Source organism: Pinus tabuliformis, chromosome 1_1 (assembly GCF_031772625.1).
Source record: "Pinus tabuliformis cultivar Carrire ecotype Pingquan chromosome 1_1, CPIR1, whole genome shotgun sequence".
NCBI classification, from domain to species: Eukaryota; Viridiplantae; Streptophyta; class Pinopsida; order Pinales; family Pinaceae; genus Pinus; species Pinus tabuliformis.
In genome coordinates, this window is record NC_142297.1 from 138,672,566 (window position 1) to 138,678,247 (window position 5,682).

Below are 5,682 nucleotides of genomic sequence, written 5' to 3' on the forward strand. Positions count from 1 at the left end.
CGGTTTGGCAATGGCACAGGCAGTACATGATCTGATATACTTCCCGACGTCTTGTCGAAGATTCGGCCAATAGAAATACGTTTGCAGTACTGCCACTGTTTTCTCGACCCCGAAATGCCCAACAATTCGACTATAGTGTGCTTCCCAAATCATCTTGGCACGCTCGCTTGAAGGAACACAAAGGTGACCCAGGTGGCATAACAGGGCATCCTGGAGGTGAAAATCTGGAACATGCCGACCCTCCAAGAGTGTCTGGTATGTGTGGCCAAATTCTAGGTCACTTTTGTAGAGAAGTGGCCAATCAGAAGTCTCGTGCCCACAAGAGTTGAGCACAGTGGTTAACGCCATGATCGGTGGTCGACTGAGGCAATCTGCAACATTATTGGTGCTACCCTTCTTATATTTGATATTCAAATGGAACTGCTGCAGGTATGTAAACCAATTTTGATGGCGATCATTCTGCAATTTCCCTTGGGTCTGTATGAACTGGAGGGGTCGGTGGTCTGTGTGGATGACCGTTTCCTTCCCCAAAATGTAATGCTTCCATTGTCGGCAGGCCTGCACAATGGAATACATCTCTTTATCATAAGTGGGATACTTCCGGACTGTGTCTGAAAGTGTTTCACTGTGATATGCCACTGGATGCCCATGTTGAGTAAGGATTGCCCCAATAGCATAGTCAGAGGCATCTGTCTCGACCTCAAATGGTTGTTGTAAATCTGGTAATGCAAGCACTGGTGCCGTGCAGAGGCGATCTTTCAACTCTATGAATGCCTTCTGTTGAGATTCAGACCAAAAGAACTTTGCTTTCGCTCCTCCCTTGGTGACTTGACTCAAGGGCCAAGTGATATGAGAGAACCCCAACACGAATCTGCGGTAGAAGTTGGCAAGACCTAGAAAGCTGCGGAGCTCTGTCAGAGTGGTTGGAGATGGCCAATCCCGAATGACTTGAATCTTGGCTGGATCCACATGCACCCCCTATTCATCAATAATGTATCCTAGATACTGAACCTGGGTCATGCCAAAAGTGCATTTCTCCAAATTGGCACATAGCTTGTGTTGCCGCAGTGTTTGGAGAACCTGTCGGATGTGGTGGAGGTGCTCTTCCCAACTCTGGCTGAAGATCAGAATGTCATCCAAGTATACCACTACAAATGAGTTGGTGAATGGCCGCAAGATGTCATCCATTAGCCTCATGAAGGTTGCAGGAGCATTCGTCAATCCAAAAGGCATAACCAACCATTCGAAAAGGCCCTCCTTGGCTTTGAAGGCAGTCTTCCACACATCAGAGGGTTCGATTGGTACCTGGTGATATCCTGACTTTAGATCGATCTTGCTAAAATATTTTTCCCCCTTTAGTTGGTCCAAGAGGTCATCAATCCGTGGGATCGGGTACCTATTACGGACAGTGATCTTGTTCAGCGCCCGATAGTCAATACAGAGTCTCCAAGTCCCATCCTTCTTCTGTACCAACACGACCGGGCTCCCACAAGGCGATGAACTCGGACGGATGTGACCTTTCTGCAGCAGCTCCTGAATCTGCCTCTTGATTTCATTGTTCTCCAGAACGGAGCGCCGATAAATTGGTCCATTGGGTAGCGGCGCACCTGGGGTCAGATCGATGGAGTGCTTGACCTGACAGTGCAGAGGGACCCCTGCGGGGGAGGTGAAGATGTCCTCGTATTCCTCCACGACCTTGTCTATCTGTAGTTGTCGTGCAGAAGGGCCCTGCCTGGAGGTTGTGGCCACTGTCTTCTTCTTTCCTTGAGGACGTATCATCAGGAAAACAAATTTCCTAGTTTTGGAAATGAGCTTACTGCATTGTTTTGCAGTAATCAAAGAGATGGCGGTAGATGGTGCTACCTCTGGTATCCTGTACAACTTGTTTCCCAATGTAATAATAACAGCACGGGGCCTTGATTCATACACAGCATGTCGCTTCCAAAAGTATGGTTGCCCTAATAATACATCACAAACTTCAAGGGGAGCAATGTCACACAATACCTCATCCGTGAAGGGCTTGATGTTGTATGGAAGGCGACATTGCTAGCTCACACGAAGATCCTGTCCTTGGTGAAGCCACCCGATGGTGTATGGTTGTGGATGTGCTGTGGTTGGTAAGCCCACCCGCTTCATGACCTCTGCCGAAATGAGGTTCTTTTGGTTCCCACTATCGATGATGAACTGTAGTGGGGAGCCCTTTACCCACATCTGGGAGTGGAAGAGACGCTCCTCCTCCTCTGGATCTTCGGGTTCATTTTTCTGGACCTTGGCGGTAGCAACAGTGGCGTTGGGATCTGCATCAATGATCTGCTTCGCTTTGTCTATCCCCTTGTCGGGTTCTGACTCAGAGTCGGAACATGCATCTGATTCTGAAACCTTTAGCTCAGCCACCAGTGACTGCTTGGCCCGACACTCACTTGTGTTGTGAGTGGAGCTCTTATGGAACTCACACCATTTTCCCGTGTCCTTTTTCGGCTTCGCGACACTGTTCTTTGCTTGCAGCTTTGGCGGGTTGTCTTGGGCTGCCCCGCCTTGGCTTTGTCCTTTGTTCTGTGGTTTAGGGGCACCTTTCCCTTGCTTTTGATTCGCAGATCCAAAGTCTCGCTTCCTTTGTTTAAACTTCTGCTCGATCTTGACGGCATATCGATATGTTGTGCCAAGCGAGGAGATGTTCAGGAATTCTATTTCTTCCTGGATGTACTTATGCAGGCAGCCGCGATATTTGAGTATCAAATGCTGCTCCGTATCCTTGATTCCCAACTTTGTGCGAAGGGTATGGAAAAGATTGGTGAACTCCGGCACGTCTTGGTCCCTTCCCTGCCGCAGCGTGGTCCACTTTATGTATTCATCCTCATAGCTTCCGACAGGGTAGTACTGCTCCTTGATGGCATCTCAGAATGAATTCCAGGTGGGTGCGGCTGAAAATAGTGAGCCGGTATTTTCATCCTTTTGTTCGCAGTAGGTTTCCCACCAGTCTTTGACGTGGGGGGCTGCTTTGAGAAGAGCAAAAACAATCTTTTCCCGACTCGAAAATTCATGAACAGAAAAATAACCCTCTAGCAGATTTAACCATTTATCTACGGCATCCGCGTCTATCTGACCCTCGAATATGGGGATTTCAAAATTAACTTGTACCTTAAAGGGCGTGGCGTTTCCAGAGTAGCTGCTGGAAGCCGATGCGTCGCCTCTAGGTAGCCGCTGAAGGATCTGGGCAAAACTATCCATCATCGCGTTCCGTTGTCGCTCGAGGGCTTCTTCGAGCAAGATTTTGATAGGATCTCCTGCCCCCTCGTCTTTCTTCTCATCCGCCATGGGAGGTCGTCGAGATTTGCGAGGCTGGTCTCGCAAAGGTTCGACCAGTTCAAGCCCTAACTCCTTATATCCCGACCTCGTTGGGGACATGCAAAGAAAAACAGAGAAAAAACAGACCGCTCTAATACCACTGATCCGGATTTAAACAGGAACGCAATAAAATACAGAGATAACCATAAAGACAGATATGCAGTGGAAATAATACTTCATTTCATTACTGTAAAATACTAAAATATGCTTACAAATAGAAATAGAAATAACCCAGCTAGGGCGATGGTAGCTTATCTCTGAGAAGAGATGTGTCGGCTACATGTCTCTGAACTGTCTTACAATGAGGCTCGAAGACCTATTTATTGTTGAGAAACAATGGAAAACCCTTAACATTCCAAAACCTAACCCTAGAAGATGAAACGCCAAACTATGGGCCCCGTTTGGGTAAATTGGTACATCAACTTCCCAGGGTCGTAACTTTGGCATACGATCTCCGTTTTACGTGCATGATAGCCCGTTGGAAAGATCTCTATGAGGACTACAACGGAAAAGATGACTTTTTATCTAAAAGATCGCGGAAGTTTAGGACCCGAAAAACTGCTAAAAATAGTAAACTGCGCTATAATTAAGGAAACTGAAAATGTTGAGAGGAACAATGGTGGGGGTCCAGGTGGACTTGGCAGGTGGCCACCAATATCCACCTGGATCACACTTCTTCCTGCTTTCAACCTGCATTGCTTCTTCATAACATTCGGGTTCACCAGAATCAATCAACAATAAATAATATAATGAAGGATAGTATCGTTCAGGGGGTATACTTATTCTGGTAGATCTTCTAACACTAGTTTCAAGTGTTTGGGGTGCTTGTTTCTGTTGTGGTGGTTGTTGTTGTTGTGGTTGTTGATTATTATTATTTTCAGGCGCCTTTACTTTTTCAGTGATCTCATCAAGAATTGTGTATTCCTTGTTTTCTTTTTCCTGTTTCTTTTCCTGTAACTGATTCTTATACAAGACCTTTTCATTGAATATTACATCTCTGCTCCTAATGATTTTGTGATTTTCATAATCATATAAGCGATAACCAAAATCATTAACACCATATCCAATAAAGATACATTTATTTGATTTTTCCTCGAGCTTTGTTCTATTTTCTTTATTAATATGGACAAAGGCCTCACAACCAAAAGGCTTTAAAAAGGAGTAGTTTACCTTTTTACCTATCCATGCTTCCTCTGGAACACCACCATCCAAGGAACTTGAAGGCCCTCTGTTTATTAGATAAACAATAGTATCTACAGCATCTACCCAAAATTGTAAAGGCAATCCTGCATGCAATCTCATGCACCTTGCACGCTCCATGATTGTTCTGTTCATCCTTTCTGACACACCATTTTCTTGTGGTGTTCTTGGAACTGTCTTCTCTCTGCAAATTCCATGCTCTGAACGGTACCTATCAAACTCTTTGCTGCAATATTCACCTCCATTGTCTGATCTGAGACACTTCAATTTCTTTCCTGTCTCAATCTCAACCAAAGCTTTCCATTTCTTGAAAGTATCAAATACATCAGATTTATTCTTAATACAATAAATCCAAGCTTTTCTAGTTGCATCATCAATAATAGTAACATAATAACGAGAGCCACCGAGAGATGATACTTGAGCAGCTCCCCATACATCTGCATGCACAAGCTCTAATTTTTCACTCTTATTTTCTTTCACAACTCTCAGAAATCTGACTCTCCTCTGTTTTCCATAAATGCAACTCTCACAGAAGTCCAAATCAACATTCTTCAAACCCGGCAACAAATTCCTTGAGTGAAGAATCTTCATCCCCTTCTCACTCATGTGTCCAAGCCTATGATGCCATAATGCTGCATCTGCTCGTTTGGAAGTTAAAGCATTAACAGAGTTAGAAATACCATTGCATAAATACAATGTACCAACCTTTTCACCCTTTGCTATTACCAGGGCTCCTTTGGTGACCTTCCAAGCTTTATCTGTGAAAGTTGTCACACAACATTCACCGCCTAACTGCCCTGTTGAAATCAGATTTTTCTTCAGATCTAGAACATGCCTTAACTCCTTTAGTAGCCATTAGTTTCCATTCTGTTGTTTTACAAGAACCTTACCCATTCCAACAATTTTACAGGGCTTATCATCACCCAAACGGACTTGTCCAAAATCTCCGTGAACATAGTCATGAAAGTATTTCATATCAGGTGTGGCATGGAATGAGGCCCTTGAATCTACCACCCAGGAATCAGTAATATTTTTGAAAGAAAGAATCAAAGCATCTTCTAACACCTCACCTATCACATTTTCTTCATGATTATTTTCTTGTTGTGCATCTCCTTCTTTTCCCTTCCGAGATCTACA